Source organism: Peromyscus leucopus, chromosome 23 (genome assembly GCF_004664715.2).
Source record: "Peromyscus leucopus breed LL Stock chromosome 23, UCI_PerLeu_2.1, whole genome shotgun sequence".
In the NCBI taxonomy this organism is placed as follows: Eukaryota; Metazoa; Chordata; class Mammalia; order Rodentia; family Cricetidae; genus Peromyscus; species Peromyscus leucopus.
This window is the reverse complement of record NC_051082.1, coordinates 33,401,968-33,424,069: the sequence shown is the minus strand read 5'-3', so window position 1 is coordinate 33,424,069 and position 22,102 is coordinate 33,401,968. Positions and strand designations below refer to the sequence as shown.

The 22,102-nt window shown below is 50.4% G+C and overlaps 1 long non-coding RNA gene across 1 annotated transcript; it reads right to left on the bottom strand.

Annotated features, from left to right (window-relative positions):
* Positions 1–17,629: 17,629 nt before the first annotated feature.
* On the bottom strand, positions 17,630–22,085 carry LOC119086527. Its single transcript, XR_005089833.1, has 2 exons — positions 20,410–22,085; positions 17,630–19,693 (listed from the first exon to the last, which is right to left on the bottom strand). It is a non-coding gene; the product is annotated as an uncharacterized LOC119086527 (long non-coding RNA).
* Positions 22,086–22,102: the final 17 nt, after the last annotated feature.

The window sequence follows — 22,102 nt, the reverse complement described above, 5'->3', positions numbered from 1 at the left end:
CTGTCCTTCAGCTCAAAAGGCGGTGCACACAGACTGAGAAGAAGCTAAAATGAAGTGTCTGATGGCGGCTGGTCATAATTCAGAAAGACAAAAATGTCAGATTACAAAAAAAAAATCTCAAATATTTTAATCCTGACAGATCTGAATCCCTGAGTCCCAAATCCCAACTATTGAAATCCTGGAAACTGCAATTCATATTTCACAAGAGGACTCCACAGGGGTAGGAGCCTTTCGTGAAGAGATGAGTACAGGTTCAGATGCATCAGAACAGCTGCTTGCTGTGAGGTGACATGAATACACGTGGTAACTATTGTGGGGTGCGTCTGCTTCTGTGATTCGAAGCCTGCTCCTGGGGTACACCTCCTCACAGCCTGATCCTGAGGTACACCTCCTCACACTCTAGTGTTCCAACTTCTCACATGTCAAATTTTCTTCTTAGAGTTTTTGATCTTTTTTTGTTTTATTTTTGTTGCTGTTGTTAAATGTATGTAGGCATCCTAGTTTCTTGGAGATCGCTATGCTGTTCATTTCATCTTTTCATTATTTCTAATATTGGGGGCATACATTGTGTGAAGACTTTTAGAGAGTTCTTATTTCATGCATCTTGGTAAATTTGACTCGTTGAAGTTCCTTACCATGGCACTGGATGTGTGTAACCCGCAGTTACGTCTTTTTTACTTACCTGAGCAACGAGGCCAGTGCAGTGGGGAGCTGTGACTGCAGGGGAACACGATCTGAGGCCCTGGCTGGTGTGAGAAGTGAAGAACCGCGGGACAGGCCCCCTTTCTTTTTCCAACTCTGCCTGTGTCCCCTAGCAGGCACCCAGAGTTTCCCCCAAGCGGTAAGGGCAGCTATAGCCACCCCGCCTCCACTCCATCCCTTTCTCCCTGGCAGGTCTGAAGCTGAGAGTCTGGAGAGAGAACAAATCAGCCCTCACGGGGCTTGTCTTCTTCAAACCATTCAGTTCTCAGACCTGGGAGCGGCTCCTGGCTAAGCACAGGTGCTGAGGCTAAAATTGAACACAGGTGTGATGGTGCCAGGCTCTGAAGACAGGAGGCGGCGTGTGGGCCCAATCTGCCCACGACAGAGAGAGCAGCTGCCCTGGGCCCTGCTGACGAAGGGCAGTTCCGCGGCAAGGCAAGGGAGACCAGGCGGAAGGCCGCAGGGCAGAACTCAGCTCACAGCTTTGCACCCATCCTGCCTTATGTCTGCTCCCTTCAGCACCTGCCCACAGGAATTCGTGTGTGTGTGTGTGTGTGTGTGTGTGTGTGTGTGTGTGTCAGATACAGGGCTAGAGGCTGACTGGCCAGCTGGCCTCAAAATGAATTCCCCAAGAAGACAACCACCAGTGCAAATGTCGGGCTCCACCCAGGAAAATCACCCACACATTGTCAGCAACTTTAAATTCTCCCTTTCCAGAGACCGATGCTTGCCATAGGATGATGATGATGATGATGGTGATGATGATTCTTCCTTCTTCTTCCTCCTCCTCCTCTTCCTCCTGTTCTTCTTCCTCTTTTTCTTCTTCTTCCTCTTCTTTTCCAAACAAATCATCATTAATTGCCAGAAACATTAAAAAATGGAATGTTCTGTCCACATTTTTATTCTTTCTTTAGATGAATGTCATCACATGTGAATGCCCAACAGTCTAAAATGCAAGCTGAATAGTGTGAAAGGCCCCAAAACAGCTTGACCACACAGCAGCCATGACAGGCTTAGGGGCCTAGCTTCTGTGACAGGCTTACTGGCAGGCGACACCCAGATCCAGGAAAAGTCTTAAGCTGATACCACCCAGGGATCCACCCAGGGCTGAGGAAGTACCTGACATCCCAAACATTCCAATCATTAGATACGGTGGCCAGATGTCCCTGAGTCTAGCACACACCTATTTTTTGTTTTACAGATACCCCTGGACAATTGTCAGCCAATCAGGGTCCTGGACCCTGGAAATCCCCTCATCCCAACCTCAGCTATGATAAAAACTCTGCCCCACCTGAGCTCAGGGCTCTCTGCTCTCACTGCTGTGTTGGACAGACAGAGGGACCAAGCTCTGGAGCTTAAAATAAAGGCTCTTTGCTTTTATATGCGGGATTCGGTCTCCATGGTGTCTTTTGGGGGTCCCCGAGATCTGGGCATAACAAATAGAAGCTGGACTCCTCTGTATAGCAGCAAGTTCTGGTCTCACTGAGGAACAAGATCCTCCTGTTCCACGGACTGACGGATGCGTCCTGACGCATGCTAGTTGTATCTGAATGCACATCCATGTTCTTCTGTCATGACCTATGGTGGGGATGAGCTTGCATAGCGCCTGTGAGTCATCAGGGCCCACGGATGCCCACAGAGATGGCACTCTCACTCATTTGTGCCAGGTGCTCTGCCCCAAGTCCCAGAGCATGATACCCACTGAGCTTCACAGTCTCCTTGGAACCAGGGTCAAGAGTGGAGTATGTCTGTGTGTGCGGCCAGCTCAGGTACCGACAGGCATCATAAGGCGAGCAGGAGCAGGGGCACTCAGGTACCACCTCATGGCATCTCCATCCCCCAGTGGCATCTCCAACTCCCCTGCAGTTGGTCCATTGCGTGAAAACACTGCTTTACACTCTCCATGTCGCTTTAAAGACAACTGAAAGTCTGACCTGGTAACTCTATCTCCCAGGCAACCCATCTCTCTTAGAAAAACAAAAAAACAAAAAACACTTCTCAGAATGGCAACCTCAAACCAAGGCTTCTTCCATTGTCCTGTGTATTCTGTTTATAACCAGGGAGGCCGACAAGGGATCTGCTCTGGGTGTGTGGGGGGTGTGAAACTTCATCCACCTTTGGCATTTTCGACTTTGATAACCTCTCGGGATAGCCCCTCCAGGTATAGCCCTGTCCCAGAGAGACAAAGCAGCTCACCTAGCTGTTTTGAAAACAAAACCAACTACTTTGAAAATGCAGATCAGCCCATCTCAGGCCCGAAGTCCAACCTCCTCTGTGGGTCTCTCATCCAAAAACCGTGACTCACCTGCGATCGTTACTCAGTCCCCAAGACTGGAAAATTAGTGGTGACTTCTGCATGCTGGGGCGGCTGGAAATACTCAGACCAGCCCAACCTGAGCCCTCCTGCCTAGCCCTGTGTGTCCTCTCCCAGTGAGTCTCCGCTCCTCCCACACGCCTGCCTCCCGACAGACATGGGCACTGCCCCATGGCCTGACATGTCCCCTTCCGGAACTGTGAGTAAGGATCTGTCCTTTCAGGGACAGACATCTCTTATCTGCGGGTCTTTCTATGCCTCTATGATTTCCCGTGAAAATACTACATTTGAAAACGAGAAAGAGGACAGAGAACCGTCATGGTCCCTGAAGGGTCGCCCTCTGTTAGGGTAATAGCGCGGCCTTTGCCCATCCAACGGTAATATTGGGACTCGAGTCCTGTCTCCTGGTGCTGACACCCCCATAGGGGTGTTTTGAGGTGTCTCTCACTACACTGTAGCAAACTGAGTCCAAGTTCTACACACACACACACACACACACACGTCCCTCCCCCAGTCCCCTGCCTCCACATTTAGCATCTCTATCCGCTGGTTTCCTCAACACTGAGACCCTGCTGTCCTTGTCTCTCTGTCGCAGTCCGTCCCTCCACCCCATCTGCTCCACCACCTCTCAACCCTCCAGTGCTCTCCCCCTCTGACGCCCCCGATCGTTTCAGCTGGCATCCTTCCTAGTCTGAACGGTTTCAATCGCCCCCCTCTCCATCTCTCCATGTAATAAGCCCAAGTACCATTGTAAGCCGCACATCACTTACCCTAACACCCTTACTGTAAAGTAGTCAGTTGCGGGCTGGGTATAACCTCAGCACTTGGAGGGTTGAGGCGGAAAGATCAAGGCTTGAAGGCTAGCCTGAGCCATATAGTGAGACCCTCTCTCAAAGCCAAATTTATATTTGTGATTGGATTTGAATTCCTAGCACATACGGGGAATGCCTCTTCACTCTCACTTTTCTGTCTTTGGTCACCAATCCTAGCCACCCCACATTTCCTAGTTAGTCCCCCCACCCCCACACACACCTGGGATGCCCTTTGATGCATGCTTAGCCCAGGTTAGCCCAGGTGGCAGGCATTACCAGCACTCACCAAATCCTCTGGTTCTCTCTCACGCTAGGTTCTGATCTCCTAGGAATTGGGCGTGGCGTGGGATTTGCTACAACCAGGGAAAGGTCAGTAGAGAGGGGCATATGCCACCCCCAAGCTGAGGCAGCTGCGAGCCAATGCTCCACGTTCCGACTCTTCCCAGCGATGTGCTGGAGGTCAAGCTAGCATGGAGGTGCCGGACCATGAAAGCCTCCGGGAACACGGGGACACATATGGAGGACAGCTGCCCTGAAGAGCGGCCCAGCCCCTCAGCCCAGTGATGTGAACAAAAAGTACAACTTAATTATGCTGAGCCCCTGAGATTTGAGGGTTGGCTCGCCTACCTAGGATGAATGCAGCTTAGTTCAGATTGTTGTTCTTCATAACACAGACGGGTCCCTAAATTTGGTCTCCTTTCTGTCCTCTGGAAACCTTCCTCCTTCTCTCTTACTGTTTATCAGTTTGTAATTATGTGTTTGCTTTGTATTTTTAGTTATCTGCTTCATCTAGCAGTTGCAGAATCCATCTGGGCAGGGACTTGGTCAGATGCGTGTGCGAGGGAGCCTCTAGTGAGTCTGCGCACAGAGCCCGTGTGCCAGAGGCACTTAAACAACATGAATGAATGAATGAATGAATGAATGAGTGAGTGAATGAACACTGAAAAACATAGCTGCCATGTATTCAGCCAGATCAAAGAAAGAGAAGAGGCATGGTGGGAATAGAAATGGTCAGGAAATGTGGTAGCTGTCCAGTTACCTGTGTGCTGCTTGCGTTCCACCGACTAAGGTGGGCAGGCCCTTTTCCTCTCGGTTTCCTGTAAAATTCTTTACATGTCTGAAAACAGACCCAAGGGTAGAGTGTGCTGCAAGGACCTGGGGAACCGCGTCTGCCCCACTCAAGGACTCCGGGGCACCGCATCTGCCCCACGCATGGACTCCGGGGCACCAGATCTGCCCCACGCATGGACTCCGGGGCACCGCATCTGCCCCACGCAAGGACTCCGGGGCACCAGATCTGCCCCACGCATGGACTCCGGGGCACCGCATCTGCCCCAAGCTCTCACTGACCCTCTACAGAGATTCAGACACAGGGGCGGGTACCAAGAGATTCAGAACCAATGAGAAACTGCGCGGCGAGCCCTGTTGAAAGTGCCCATCGGGGGCAACATCCTTGAGACCTTCCTGTCTCGTACGTCTTATCACAACCTCCAGAATCACCCCCAGTCCCTGGGGAGGAAAGGGAAGTCACAGGAGGGACCGAGACCCCCGGGAGAGTGCCTGGTGTCCTCGTCATCACCGTCACCATCTCATTAGTGGGTGTGTAGCACACAATGGGCTTGACTCACAGGCTGAGGAGCAGTGGGTACCCAAACCAGTACCTGTCCCGGCCCAGGGGACTTACGTCCCACCCTTTCTCCACGTCTGTGTTGAAAAGCTCCCTAAAGTCCCTGCCCCTGGGCATTTGTGTGGAAGGGATGTTGGCTCCACAGCATGATGAAGCCACCCTAGGCCTCATCTGGGTCCTTGGAATAGGGCTTTGAGAGGTGGCTTTGCATTAATCCCCCATTGTCTGATACGTCGGTGACAATGCTCTTTGTCATTTGTACTTGCACGGGACTATCCTCAAGTCAAACCGCCACCAGCTTCGTCAGGTCAGATGCGGCCTCTTACAGGAGATCCTCACATTGGGCTTGTTGGCTGGACACTCCTTCGCAGAAGGAGGGTGTGGCGGTTTGAACAAGAACGGCCGCCCACAGGCTCATATATGTGACTGCTTAGTCACCAGGGAGTGGCACTGTTTGAGAAGGATGAGGAGGCGTGGCCTTGCTGGAGGAAGTGTGTCCCTGGGGGTGGGCTCTGAGGTTGCAAAAGCCCATCCCAGTCTCAGAGTCTCTCTCTCTCTCCTCTCCCTCTGCCTTTGGGTCAGGATGCAGCTCTCAGCCATGTCTCCAGCACCATGACTGCCATGCACGCCACCACGGTCCCTGCCGTGATGATAACGGACTGAGCCTCTGAAACTATAAGCAAATTCCCACTTCAATCACTTCTTTTATAAGAGCTGCCTGGGTCCGGACATCTCCTCATAGCAACAGAACAGTGCCTAAGACAGAGAGGTAGGGAAGGTCATGGGACCCCCACCTGCACCCAGTCACCATACCCCACCCACCAGTTGTATGCCATTCTGCCCTAATTGCATGTGCCCTCGGGGTCTTGAGGAGGAGGAGGAGCTACAGAATGTAGGTGGGGGAGGGCTAGGGGAGGGGGATTAGGTGGGGGGAGGGCTAGGGGAGAAGGGGCTCTATCTATGTGGCCATGGGAGAGTCATCATCCATGCTGGGTTCAGACCATCCAGTACGGCTGCGTTAAGGTCCCCCATGCTCCTGCTCATAACCCCTCACTCAGTGCAATGAGCTCATTGGCTCCCCCAAAAGTAAGCTCCAGTGGAATCATACCTCCATTTGCCATTTGGGACCTTAGAAGGAGGGGCAGATGTTGCTGATGTCTCCATCGGGGAAGGAATTTTAGCAGTGAAAATTGTACAGCCATGTAAAAGATGTGCACATATGTTAAAAATCAGAGCTCAGGCTCCCTTCCCTGTGTCCTCTCAGCAGGCCTGTGATTTTTGTGGCTGCTTATGCATACACAATGTACAGATGCTGGCAGCTGTGGAACATTCACAGGGGTCTGAATGCCAAGAATGTTGGGAGTTGTCAGATTCCTTGGGGCCCATTTTAAGGGGTCTAATTGTAGATGACATACTCAAAGCCCTCCAGAAGAAGATACGAGACCCCATAAAACCCCAAGAGTACCCTCATTCTAGCTCCAGTAAAAACTGTCCCTGCTTATTCTGGGATAGAGCTTGTTGAGAAAAGGGCGAAAAGTGAACTGAAGAATTTGAGGACATGCTCCAGTATGAAATTCCCCCTGTGGGGACATAGCAGCCACTCCTGGGAGGTAGATCAGTCTATGAAACTAGGTCTGTTTCTGCTTTCCGCATGACAGCCCAGGAAGATGAGGACAGTGTGGCAGGAAAAACGAGTGGGAAGTGGAGCTGGCTCCCACCACGGAAGGAGAACAGAGACAGCATGGAGGCAAAATGCACATCCTGCCGGGGGGACCAGCCCACAAGAGTGTGAGCCAAACACCTTGGCAGGGGCACCAGGCACATCACTCTGGGGATGTTGACACTTCTCTGGGACAAGAAGCAGGGATTGGCAGGAAGCTCAATGGCTTTCTGGAGGCTGAAAGTGTATGTGTGCCCAAGCCAAAGACACTAACCGTTCAGATGATGTCTAGCAGACCCATGAGCCCAGATCTACCATTGTAAGCACTGATGGCTTTGTTCCCAGGGATCCGCAGACTAGATGGTACTAGTAGTGTGTTCAGTGGGAGTGCATCCAGGTGTTGGGTCAAGGGGTGTGTGTGTGTGTGTGTGTGTGTGTGTGTGTGTGTGTGTGCGCGCGCGCATGTGTGTTGTGACCAGAGAATAACCTTGGGTGTCATCTTCAGGGATGCTGTCCATCTCTTTTGAGGTAGGGTTCGACTGTCTGGCTAAGAAGTCCCAGTGATCATCCTATTCCACCTGCCAGCGCTGGGATTATAAGCATTTGCCCCCATGATCAACTTTATACATTGGTTCTGGAGATCAAACTCAGGACCTCATGATTGCAAGAAAAGCATTTCGCTAACTAAGCTGTCTTCCCAGCCCAGAAAAGGGAGGCTGGAGAGTAGCTGTCAATCAAAAGCACTGGCTGCTCTCACAGAGGACCCAGCTTCAGTTCCCAGCACCCATGTGGGGGCTGACAACCATCTGTAACTCCAGTTCCAAGAGACCCAACATCCTCTTCTGTCCTCCCAGGGCACTGTATGCATGAGATGCACACAAATGTCCATACACATAAAATTAAATAACTAAATAAATAAAAGCGCCAGGCCTCACACAACCTGAGATAAAAAAAAGTTTGCAGCCTGCCCTCCCAAAGAGGCACAGGGACCCTGGAAATACCAGCTGCGTGTCGGACAGTCTTCTGAGAAGTGAGAGACAGCAACCACACACACACACACACACACACACACACACACACACACACACGACCTACATGGGATACAAGTGTGGTCCCAAGAAGCCTGAATCTAATAGCACAGATATAATTAGGCAATAACAGCCAGAATGTGATGGAGTCAAACTGTAAAATAGTCCATAGGAAAGAGAGGTTTGCAGAGAGCTGCCAGAGAACACAAGCCAGTGGTGAGACTTGAACTTCAGATAACCGTTGCGTAATTATCTAGTGCACGAATGTCACAAATACCGTTCGGAATGCAATGCCATTGGAATTGGCTCCAGGACCCCTCTGAGGGTTCCAAAGCCATGGACACTGGAGCCCCTTGTTTAAAAGGGTGCAGCAGCTTGGCATGTGACCTACACACACACACCTGCCGGGAGACTTGGAGTTCTCTGTAAATGAGCCGAAATGCTCCGTGCTTTGTAAAGGATGTAAACAGTTGTGCTGTTTGGGGAATGACAACAAGGAATAAAAAATTCTGCACATGTCCAGTGCAGACGCCACCAGAGGACATTGTCTGTCTGGATCTGGTTGGCTCCTAGCAAACCAAACCCACGGATATGGTGAGCAATTATATTTATACCAAAAAATTATAGATGGTTCCTACTGTTTATGTGAGAATCAAATGAAACCAGATGTCCCGGGGTTTTACGGGCGAAGCCTGTTCCCCCTGTTTGTGGAGGATTCATAGCACAAATAATATTTCATCTAGAAAGAGCTGGACAAGGCAGAGGCGGGTGGGGGAGCTGTGCTTCCGAGCAGCCAGAGCGGTCCTCTGACCTGCTTCAGGCACTTCCCTCGGCACCGGCACTGGCCCAAAGAAAAACCTTCCGCGGATCTGGAACGGGACAAGGAAAGGTCTTTCTCCTCCTTAGTCCCACAGCCGACAGGGGTGGGGGGGTGGAGGGGTGGGGGGTGGGGGCATCTGGCAGTGCAGTGGTGGGAAGGGGTAGCCAACACCTGCTAAACAGTGCCCAGCCAGCAGGTCCTCTCATCTTGACTCCAAGACTCAGGCTGATGGGGCAGGAGGCACAGGAAGAGGCGGGCACTTGTGTGTTGCGGGTTACCATGGCAAAGGGAGAAGACGCCGGAAAGCAAGGCACAGGGTTTTCAAGTACACAGTCAGAGGCCAACAGTCACGTTCCTTCATCGCAAGCCGCCTGGCCATGTCCAGGTAAACAGGAAGAGTCCCACCACACAGGCCTGAGGTCATAGCAACACACACTCTGAAGCCACCTCAGGCATCTCCCACGTTGGTCCAATCACCTAGCTTTAGACAGTCAGGGATCCCCAGGGGCAGGGGCTTCCCCAGTGCTGGGGGCACTGGGGAATGTCAGGGACCCTCAGTGGCAGCCCTCATACCCAAGGTTCCCGTTTTCTAGGGACTACTGAGCAACAAGCACCAAATACCAGTTCCCCCCAATATGAAGAGCTCCGAAATACCAGGACTTCCTTCATGTAAGAGCCCCAGTCGGATGGAGACGCTCCCAGTGCACAGATCACTGGACTCTTCCAGGAGCCCCGCTGTGCTGGGGCCGCTGGGGGCCGCTGGTCCTGGAAACCTGGACTAGTCCTCGGGCTGCTGATGTGTCTTTTCCCTAGGCAGTCCCCGCCTCCCCCAACACAGCCTCCCACATCTGTAAAACCAGCAGTGGAGAGTGGCCCGGACTCCGAAGCCCTCCAGGGCCCACGGATGGCACAGGCCTCCAGGAAGGAACACAAGAGCTGCCCAGGGAGTCTGTCTGGTGAGAGGACTTGCCTTCCTGTCAGGGAACCCTCCGGCCAGCAGCTCACACAGGCGGCAGCTCCGTGTTGAGTCCCGCTGGGCCAGCATAGACTAGCTGGCCCGGGCCTGACCCAGAGAGTCCCTGGGACCAAAAAGCAGACCGCTGTTTAAAAATCAACATGGAGAGGAAACGGAAAAGCCCTGCGTGGGCCTCCCAGGGCCACCCAGTCCCTTGCCCCTGGACGAGGCGGTTTCTGGAAGAGGCATGACTAATGGCCAGGCTGAAAGTGCCCTGGCCACGCACCAGCATGGCCGTCAACACCTCGTCTCTGCAGCAGGCAGGTGGCGGGTGAGAGACAAAGGGGCCTTCTGTGTGCTGCGGGGACCAGGACGCAGTGGCTTTGGGAGTTGGACAATGGTGTCACGGAGCCCTCAGAAGGGTTGGCGGTGGCACACCGAAAGCCGGCCTGGAGGGGTACTGCCTGCCGAGGATCACTCACACCTTGCCACCACGGGAGGCAGGCCCATCTGCCACCCAGCCGCCCCGTGGACACCCTGCCCCCTCCCATGCCACCGCTCCTTTCAAGACTCCTGTGCCTGGAGCCTCAAGGGCTGAAGCACCCCTTACAGGCGGTCCCTGGGTGCTAGCTGGGCCCCGGGGCCTCTGCTACCCGTGTGCTCCGCTTGGTGTGCTCACCCCAACAGCTGCCCTGAACGACCAAAAGTTACAACCCGCAGAGAAAGAAACTGAGGTCCAGCTAGGGCTGAGATTCAAACCCAAGTGTGCCCTGCCCCACACTACCCCTGTTCCCACATCTGGATCCGTCCCCACATCTGGAACTGTTCCCAGCCGCACTGCACTGAATACCAAGGCCCTCCACCAGCCGGTGTGCCCGATCTGCAGGCTCGCCCCCGCTGGCCCAGGATAGCTGCGAACGCCACCCGACAGACATATTTGCAGATGTCAGGGACTGTGCCGCAATGTCAAAAGGGTGGGTGTCCCTGCTGGATCCCTCCAGCATCCCAGGGAGCCAGCTCTCCCCGCAAAACTGGAAAAGAAACGCAGTGGCGGAAAATACCATTTTCATGCAAATCAAAATAATGCCAAACACCCATGGCCGGAAAAGCATAAAAGAGACGGGAGCCGGCCTGTGGTTACAGTCTGAGGGTGTGTCCTCCCTCACCTCACTCCAGGTGGGGAGGTGGCCTAACCCTAGACTCATCTCTAACACTGCATGTAGTCTCCAAAACATCATCACCGCCACAACCCGTCTCCTCCCATACACTTGAATTATGGCAAGACCTGCCCCTGCCGACCTTGACTACTGCATCGGAAGCCCCTGTGGGTGAAACCTTTCTTTCCCTCCCTCCCCATGCTATTGTCTGCCCGCACCTCTGTACCACACCATCCTTTACAGCTGACTTTCAACAGATTAAAGGGATTTCAAACCGGAGCCCGATGGCTCCCAGCCCTGGCTCTGCGCAGAATCTGAACAGGTATCGGCCTGGGTCCCTTGGTTAATCACTTTTCACCGCTGTGACAAATACCCCCGGGGAACTGGTGAACAGGAAAGGCTAACGAGTGTGCACACTTTCAGAGGTCTCAGCCCAGGGTTGTGTGAAAGGACCCAGTGGGAACAGTGGCTCACTTGGCGGCAGTCAGGAAACTGAGAACAGACGTGGGGAGGTATACACCCTTCCGATACAGGCCCCGACAGCCTGCTTCCTCCAGCTGGTTCCCACTCCTAACAGCTCATTCAGCTGTGAACTCACCCACGGATTAACCCAATGGTGAGGTAAGCTCCAATCACCTCTCAAAAAAATAAAAATTTTTTTTAAATAGTCTCTCTATGTAGCCCCCCATGTCCTGCCTCTGCCTCCTGAGTGCTGGAATTACAGGCGTGGAACCTGGTCCGATCACTTGCGAATAATGCCACCAGCTGGTTTCAGGTGATTAACATAGAGACTTCTGGGGTGCTCTGCCTATCCAAACCATAGGACTCTCACTGGTTTTAATTAAACAGAGTCCCTAGGGGACAGGCCCAAGACCTGTGTGAAGCTGGAGTTTTCCTGTGTCCTGCCAGGTCTGCAGCCGCTCAGACCCAAATAAACACACAGAGGCTTATATTGATTAAAACTGCTCGGCCATTAGCTCAGGCCTACCACTGACTAGCTCTTACACTTAAACTCAACCTATTTCTGTTCATCTATATGTCTCCACATTTTCAGTGGCTTTACCTGTGTGCCATTACATGCTGCTCCCTGGACGGCAGGCTGCGGTCTCCTGACCCAGCCTTCCTCTTCCCAGAATTCTCCTTGTCTGCTTATCCCGCCTATACTTCCTGCCTGACTACTGGCCAATCAGCGTTCTATTAAACCAGGGTACAAGAGCATTATTCCACAGCATCTGTGTTCCTAGAGCCTGTGCTGGTAGCCCAGGTCCACCCTTAAGTGCCCTATATGAAGGATAGTTTTCTGTCAGCTTGACAGGGCTAGAGTCATCTGAGAGGAGGGAGCCTCCACTGAGAAAATGCCTTCGTAAGATCGGGCTGTCAGCAAGCCTGGAGGGCATTTTCTTAACTGGTGATTGATGGGGAGGGCCTAGCCCGTTGTGGGTGGAGCATCCCTGGGCTGGTGGTCCTGGGTTCTATAAGAAAGCAGGCTGAGCAACCATGAGGAACAAGCCAGTGAGCAGCACCCCTCCTCGGCCTCTGCGTCAGCTCCTGCCTCCAGGTTCCTGCCCTGCTTGAGTCTTGACTTCCTTCAATGATGAACAGTGATGTGGAAGTGTCAGCCAAGCAAGCCCTTTCCACCCCAACTTGGTCCTGCAGTATTTCATCACTGTAGTAGTAACCCTGACTAAGAAACCCTCCAATGCCCTCTGCCTTTCCTCCTTATCCACATTTGGATTTGTTTATCTCTCTGATTTCTTCATCACATCTCAGCCCCCTTTCCTCTTTTTTGATATCCATTTCTACCTGAAAAGATACAAGATTTCAGACGAAGTGCCTGCCACGATTTTGTAAAATCCCGCTTCCCAGAGCAACACTAATGGTCCGTGGAACCTCTCAAGCCCTCGTTACTTAGCAGTTGAGGTCTCCGCAGCCTGCTTCTCCCACAGTCGGTTCACAGGATAATTACCATAGGCGGGAGCCCCTGAAACTGTGCTCTCACAAAGGAGCGGTACTGCTGCCCTCAGAGTGTGCACGGTGACGGTGAGATGCCTGGAAGGACAGACAGACAGACCTACTACTCTAAAAACCAAAGCCACCATGAGTACAGAAGGATTCCTTTCTGCAGAATGGACACTGGCACTTCTTGGGACCAAACGGCCAAGTTCTGGATACATGCAGACCAAGTAAGCGCCTAGAGGGCGGTGTCAGAATCTTGGCTCTAGAATTCTTCCAGGAAGAGAAAAGACATCAAAGGAGACTGAGAGCCAGTAGACAAGGCATGGCCCCAGCTGGTTCTCACCGCCGAAGAGTTAAGTTTTCCATGCGAAAAGCATCCAAACATCTGGGCGTGGTGGTAGCTCACATCTGTAATCCCAACACTCAGGAGAATTACAAGTTTAAGACAAGCCTGGGATACAAAGTAAGACCCCATCCCACATATGTCCGTGTGTGTGTGCGTGTGTGTGTGTGTGTGTGTGTGCGTGCGCGCGCGCGCATTCGTGTACACTTACCTTCCCAAGATTTAAGTGAGCAGCAATGCCCAGTTTGTAGAGGGTTTTAACACTCTGACAATGTGGAGAGGAAGAGCCATGGAAGGGAAGAAAGCTACCCTCTGCCTGGATCTGTCTCACAGGCAGGCCAAGGTTTGCCGTCCTAAATCTCTCCTGGCTGTGGTTATTACCAGAGTGACCTCTGCACTGTTTGTCAGTGTCTAAGACCACTCTCAAAAACATCTGATTGGACCACCTTTGGAAATTCACATTTATGTTAATAAAGAACCTTCCCAATTTCCCAGAATAGTGCCCGGCCCAAAGGAGGATCTTAGTTCATCTGATCAAATGTTGGTCAGATGGAACAGAATGGAGCTGCTCATTTGTTTCTGGATGTGACTTTTCTGATTAGACACTCCAATGTCTGCTCTGTCAACAAATTCATTAATTCGACTAATATTCGTGGCGAGCCGATTTCATGCCAGGCTGGGCCTCTGGGGCCACCATGGTGATCCAGGCAGGCAACTAGCCTTATTAGAGACACTGTGAGGGAGCCATGGTCCCCACCCTTGAGCTGTTTATAATAGGGTGAGGGAACAGAACAGATCGGAAGCAATTAGAAAACAATTAAGTGTTAAATTATATGCCTCTGACGAGCCCAGGGGATTCTCGGGAAGAGAGGCAGCTAATGTCACCAGTGTTGTTACAGAAGAGATGATGTTGGCTGGGAGGATGCCCTGGGTCGGAGGAGTAGAGGAAAGTGGGGGAGTAGAACATTTCTAGAGGAGGGCAGCCACCCAGGACCACTCCAGCAAAACCAAGGCTGTAGATGCTGGTCACACACTGGGTCAGAAATGCTCCCAAGGATGAGAGCTACCCTACTGAGGTGGGAGGATTTGAGATAATATTGTAATTGATGCCATTAAAAAAATGAAGTTTCTCTCCTCCAAAACATGAACCTGTGACTATTTCCTTTACACCTTAGCCTAAGGAAAGGAGCTGTGGCCTTCTTCCAACTCTGTCTGCAGCGAAAAGTCTTCGGGATCACCTGGGACCGTTTCCCTGGCCCCGCCCCCAGAGTCCTGGATTCAGCAAATGTGGGATGGAGGGGGTTCGGGCACTTGTGCGTTTTCAGGGCTCACCGGGGATGCTGTTCATCCCATTGCTTTAAATCTCCATCATATTCCTGGGTGTGGAAACGGAAGGATGTGGGTAGAATGTAGGTCTGTAATCTCGAAAACACTCATGGAGAACATCCGGAGAATTCATAGCAGAAGGAAATCAATCTAACAAGCTGCACTCCTATGAGCTCCTGAATGGGTCACGTTGTCAGGATTGGATGAATTAATTAAAATCTGCCTTTACGGCGTAGGCATGCCTGATGGGTGAGGAGGAAAGGGGAGACTTGCCTTTCTTTCACACAGTAGAAAGATGAAGCTGGGAGTGACTTGGACCTAATGTGACAAACATGCTCCTTTTCCATCCTTAGCTGGGTAGGTCACTTTGTGACTTCAGTTCCAGAAAGAAAAAGAAAAAAAAAAAAAAAAAGCCTAACACTACATAAAACATTCTGTATTTAAACATCAGTCTGCTCTTTGGTCACATGCATTGTCTGAAGAATAATGCCATCCCAGTCGTCAGTAAGAGGACAGAGAGGAGAGCTGTGACCCGGGTGTGCCAGGCTTTGTCCCTGAGTCCTGTCCTGATAGTAGGGAACACTTTCCTTTTCGTGCGTACGTGCATGCATGCATGCATGCGTGCGTGCGTGCATGCATACCCACATTCAGATGTCCTCACAGGCAAGAAGAGGACATCAGATCCCCTGGAGCTAGAGTTACAGGCAGTTATGAGGCACCCAAAGTAGGTGCTGGGAACTGAACCCAGGTCCTCTGCAAGAGTAGCCAGTCCTGGTAACCGCCGAGCCATCCCTCCAGCCCCAGGCCACAGCTCTTGATATCGTGAGCTGATTTTGTCTCCTTAGATTCTCCTAGGGAGTCCTAGGCCCTTTTCTTTTCCACAGCTGATTTACACACTCTGCTGGGGATTGGTTTGAGGTCCTCTGTTTGCGTGGATGTTCTATTTCCGTTATTGTCCCTGGAAGTTATATTTGGACTGAAACATTCCAAACTACTCATAAAATCTTCCTTGGCTAACACACATACGCACATACTTATACAAACACTACACTACACATATGCATCCATACAGATAGATACATACGTTCATATGTGCACACTCGTATATAATCCATATAAATATATAAGCAAGTGCATGCACACATACACATACAATATGCACACACACACACACACACACACACACACACACACACACACACACACACACATACCACATCTGCTCCTCACTGCAAACTTGACTCTTGCTTAATACAAGACACTCCAGTTGTATTCGGTAGTATTTTGACCTGCCTGTGGTCTGGCTGAGCTCCCTGAGGGGACCACGGAGTGTGAGAATTGGTTTTCTTCTCCCCCTCTGCAGCAGGACTGGCACCAGAGGTCTTAATGGCTTAGACGGTGTCCTTTCTCTCTGCAAATGTCACTGGTGGCCTGGTTTATTATTCATTCAGGGTTCGTTCCGAATGGCTGGGAGCAGAACTCAGCACATTCATCAGTCGCAGCTTAGAGGACATTTTTAATTTGACGACACCAACTTCTCCTCTGACATTTGTGCCTAAATCATTTTAACAAATAACCAGCCCTGCGATCGCCATGGAATCCCAGCCACACTGAGCAGGGGAGAGTGTCACCTACACAGGCTTTAGAAAGCCCCGTCTTGAGGACTCCATCTCAGCAGGGCCATGATGTCATTGCTGGTTCAGAGCACATTTTGATGACAGCCATAGGAGTCAAGATTTACTTCAGTGAGAACTGGCAGGTGTTGGAGATGAGTCAGGAACACACCATGGCTGCTTATACTCATGGACCTGCTACATCAGTCACGATCCTGCAGGCAAAGACACAGAGCTGTGCCCCAAACTGACGATGTCCATCCTGGACCACCCACGTCTCCCTGCTCGGTATGTCTTGGAACATTTGGAGGTGTTCTCAGAATGCTTCGTGGTGTCAAATGCTCTCCTTTTGGTCCCCCAGAGCTTCCTGTTTTAAATCATTCTGGTGAACCAGTGCAAACACTAAAGATTCTCTCAATAGGTGAGCTGAGTAATTCATTCTCCCTCCAGTACCTACTGTGCCTTGTGTCCCACTCAGCAGTCTCTGGTCACATGACTAGTCCGTGAGCCACAAAAGGGAACGGAATGATGGCATCCACACGGATGCAATCACAAGCCAGGCTGAGCTCCAGGTCAAAATGCAGAGGGAGGCAGGGAGGACACTGAGGAAGCTAATTTAGCATGAGAGGATGGGGTGTGAGCTTGGGATTCGGGGGAGCTGTCGGGAATAAGAGGATGGATACAGAGACAACATCAGAAACGGAAAAACAGGTGCCGGGAGTGAGGGGGTTTATGGCAAGAGGAGGCGTGGTGTTGGGACTGCTATATTTGGGGCTTGAGTTGAGTTGTTGAAGGCGGGGGCCTTTGGCCAGAAGCAAATCAGTGAGCTATTCAAGTGCAATGTTGAGCAGGCCTTTGGGGGGGGGGGACATGCAGAGGGGAGCATGGGCTACAGATTCAAATGTGAAATTCATCAATGTCGTCGTCGTCGTCGGTGTCACCCACATGGACCAGCTAGCCCGAGGAGGAAAAAAAAAAAACAAACAAGCCTTGGGCTTCTGGAATGTGGGATTGACAAGTCATAGAGCTCCAATGGAGCTCACCATGTTATATCCAAACTCATTGGTTGTTCTGTGCAAGGCAATCCTCACTGTAACAGCTCCAGTTGGGACTAGTGTCCCACAGATGGGACACGTGAGGGAAAAGGCTTTGTTCGGGCATACCCATAACACCAGGTTCCAGTGTTCTGAAAGCCATTTACGACAGGTTCAGTCAGATATGCTTTCATGTGCCCAGGCCTTCACCCCCTTTCTTGAACATTTGAGAGAGACACCATGCTGACCCTATATAGTGGGAGGTAAGCTTGGTTTCTGATGTAAGATGAAATGGCCCCAGAGATTTTATTTTTATGGCTCTCTTGCACAAATCAAAGACATTTGCTCCAACCTCTCTGCCCATTTATCTCACTTAATTTTTCTGACCCCTTTCAGGCAAGTCCAGGATATATTTGATCTCCGAGCAGAGATCTGGATTTCCATTTACCAGCACCCTCAGAACCTGTTGACAGAGAAGAATAGTAATTATCAGCCCATTAACTTACCAGCTGACATTTTGTTATAGCCAACAAATGCAAATTCAGGTTCTCCAATGCACTTAGAAGCTATCTCTTCCTTCCTCTGTCTTCCAGGAGACAAGCCCCAAATCTAATGTTTTTATAATCAAATCACCTTTCGATATTTACAGATTCTGCATATTTCTAGGCTGCCTTTAACTGGCAAAGTAACATTCACAGTGCTGACCCAGAGGGATTTGAGACCCAGTGGGAGAAGGAAATTTTAGGGGTGGACATATATCTTGCCTAATGTCCGGCGTGTTCTGGTGGAAGGGACCCAGTGTGATGGTGATTTACAGCTCTAAACGATACATCCCACAGAGCCTATTCCGAAGTAGGTTTTCTGCAGTTTTGATTATAATCAGTGGAGCCTAATGCCCCAGAACCTCAATGTCTTCATACCCCATGTGAACTAGTTTGCCTCTAGGTGCTTGGACCAGTTTCTCTCTGGAGTTTCTTTCCCAGTGACCTTCTACAGGGGTCCAGATTTTACTCCCAGGGATCAGCTTCGTGGTCACGTGTTCTAGGAAACTCTCTGACTCCTTTTCCTCTTCGATCCTCACCTCTCTATCTACCCAGCACCCACCGCCGCCTCTGCTCCCTACATGTCATAGTCAATGTCCGCTCACTGAAGAGCCTCCCTCTGCACTGAAGCTCTGGAGCGGTTCACCCAGGACCACATGAACATCCTTACTGTCCTATGCCTCTGGCCGAGTGCCTTTCATGAAAAGAAGGTAACAGCAAATGGTCAAGGGACTCTGTCAGAACCAGCTCTCACCCTCAGGCTGTGAGCAAAGCAAATACACCCGGGAAAACAAAAACCAAAGCCAGAAGGTGGAGCTCCACACTGGAAATACTCAAGGCGGGACACTGTGACTTGCCCCAGGGTCCTCTGGGGCTGAGCCTGGGACTAACGTGAAACTGTTTCCTACAGTTTGCAGGACGCTTGGGCTCTTGGGAGCCTTGACCTCCCGACTGTCTTAGCCTGTTTGCTCTTGCTGTCACAAGAGTCCTAAGGCAAAATACTTTATTTCGGTTGTGGGTTTGGAGATGGAGTTCAAGAGCGTGGAGGCGCCATCTTCTTCTTAGCTGGTGGTAAGGACCTCGCAGCGCTTCATCTCACAGCAGGAAGCAGACACACAGCAAAGACAAAACACCACACAACAGCGGAAGCCAGAAAGACCCCAGAGAGCTGAACTCACCTTCAGAGTGTAGGCCTCATCACCTCTAACACTGCTGCTTTGAGGAAAAGGTTCAGCATGAGTTTTAGTGGAGACTAATCACACCCGAGCTGTGACATGACCAATGAAGATGGGGAATGAATCTTACCTGAGGACTATGTCGCCAAGACAAAGGACATGATGTTTTAGGAAAAACCCTTAAGGGGACCATTTGTAAGGATCAAGTCTTCAGGGTCTCATCTTCCAGGCCAATGTATTAGTTACTTTTCTGTTGCTGTGACAAACACCATGGCCTAAGGCCCCCCGGGCGAGAGGCTTTATTTGGACTTGCAGTTCCAGAGGATAGGAGTCCGTCATGGCGGGAGGCTGGGCAGCTTATAGCCGGATGGGGGCAGGGGCAGAAAGCTTGGAGCTCACATCCTCAAGCGTGACCACAGCAGACGGCACACTAGAAGTGAGCTGAGGCTATGAACTCTCAGAACCCCAGCCTACTTCCTCCATCAGAGCCACACCAGCTCCCCACACAGCGCCACCCGAGGACCAAGTGTTCCAGCGTCTGAGCCTACCGGCTGTGACGTTCCTCATTCAGCCCGTGACAATGGCCGTGACGTTCCTCATTCAGCCCGTGACAATGGTCCAGCACAGTACTGAGGGGATTTAGCAGCAACAAGCGAAGTCACCCAAGTGTCTGCCCTTCAAGACACCAAGGCCACTTCCAGGGATCCAGCCCAAAGATAAGTGGCCAAAATTATGAAAGAGACAAATGTTAACTATTTTCAAACATTAAATTAAAAAAAAAGAAAAACAGCTTGGCAAGGCAGTGGTGGCACACACCTTTAATCCCAGCACACAGGAGGCAGGGGCAGGGGGATCTCTGTGAGTTCAAGGCCAGACAACCAAGGCTGTTATACAAAGAAACCCTGTCAAAAAATAAAAAATAAAAAAAGACTTCTAAAATCAAAACCCAAGTGAAACAAATCAGTTTTACAGCGTATCTTCTAGGTAGCATAACTGCCCAGCTAGAACCACACCAGGGACTTAAATAAGTTTTCAGATTTATTTGTTGTACATGTATAAACATTTGGCTACATGTATTTATCTGCACCACATATATGCACTGCTCACACGGGCCAGAAGGGGGCATCGGATCCCCTGGTCCTGTAGTCACAGATGATTGTGAGCCTTTGTGTGAGTTCTAAGAACCAAACCCAGGTCCTCTGCACAAGCACCCAATGTTTCTAACGGCTAAGCCATCTCGCCAGTCCCTTAAAATGATTTTATAATAATAGTTGTATTGGTTAGGACTCTCTAGAAGAACAGTACTTATAGAATGAATCTAGACATATATAGAAAGGGTGCTTACTGGAGTGGCTTACAGGCTGTGGTCCAGCTAGTCCAACAACGGCTGTCTACCAAAGGAAGGTCCATGAATCTAGTAGCTGTTCAGTCCATGAGGCTGCATGTCTCGGCTGGTCTTCAGTACACACCAGAATCCGGAAGGAGTCGGCTCTAAGGCCCGTGAAGGAATGGACTTGCTAGCAAGAGCGAGAGAAGCAGGCAAAGAGAACAAGCTTCCTTCTTCCATGTCCTTCATATAGGCTGCCAGCAGAAGGTGTGGCCCAGACTGAAGGTGGCTCTTCAAGCCTCAGAAGACTTGGATGAAAAGTGGGTCTTCCCACTTCAAATGATTTAATTAAGAAAAAATCCCTCACAGGTGTAGCTGCTTGGGATTTAGTTAAGTCCAGATGTAGCCAAGTTGACAACCAAGAATAACCATCACAATAATACTGCCTAGCTAGCATGTAAAGATCACATAGAACTCCAGTGGCAGCGTCTCCCTAGAATGGATCCCTGTTTGTTCCTGTTGGTCCTGTCTGTAGATATTTATCTGCTGGGACAGCGGAAATGAATCACAGAGACAGGGACATGAGAAACCTAAACTTAACTCTCTGGCTCCTTAGAGGGGAAGTCAATAACTTTAGTAATGCTATCTCTAACTCAGTATAACTGCTCCTTGACTCATGATGACCCTGCTAAAACTACCTTAAATTGGCCATATTGTCAAGTTGCCAATGTGCTGGATTCATCTTCCCTACCCCACAGTCCAGGTCCGTGCTGCGGGGCCTTGATGGTCTCCTTGCGGTCAGTAGGTGAACCGGGACCCACGGGGACTGTCCGAGGACTAGACAGCACAGAGATGGCCAGGGAAAGGATCTGAGTTCCAATTTCCAAGCATGGTTTCCGCTGGTGTGAATTGTTTTCATAGTATCATAAAGTCAAAAATAAAAGTTAGAAGTTGAACTACAGGTACGTTAGGGAGTATTTGACATTTTCTATAATAAAAAGTTTTTTTTTTAAAAAAAAAAAAACAAAAAAAAAACAGTGTTACTTCTCAAAATTGTCAAAATATATGCAGCCTGCCAACAAAGGATTTTTTTTTCCTACGTATAAGGAAAAAATATTGTGTCTCATTGCACTCTGCCTTAAAGCTGTTCTTACTTCGGCCATTTGGGTTATCTACACCGTACACTCCCCATCCTCCAGAATCCCCCACAATCTAATTCAGAAGGCATCTATTCCATTGCAGAATAATATTTTTCACTAAATCAATCTTGACCTTAAGTCCAAGGTTGAAATTGCCACATTAGCACATATATGGCTTGCCAGCCCTGGCTGGGATCCTGACATTAAATTCCTACCTCCAGCCATGCTTTGATTATCTGCAAGCCTGCTCATATTCAAGCATCGGTACTGTATATTAAAGCTGCAGACATCACGGGTGGCCCCCAGCAGCCACACCTCCAAGACTGACAGGACTGATGTGAAGCCTTCCACCTTCGACCCAAGACTTACTTACATTCAGAATTCTTCCTCTGGAGATAGATGCTGGGCAACCCGGGTTCACCCAAGTACTGACCCACCAGGTCAGTGGTTCTCTACCTTCCCAATAATGCAACCCTGTATTACAGTTCCTCATGCTGTGGTGACCTCCCAACCATAAAGTTATTTTCGTTGCCGCCTCATAACTATAATTTTGCTTCTGTTATGATTGTAAT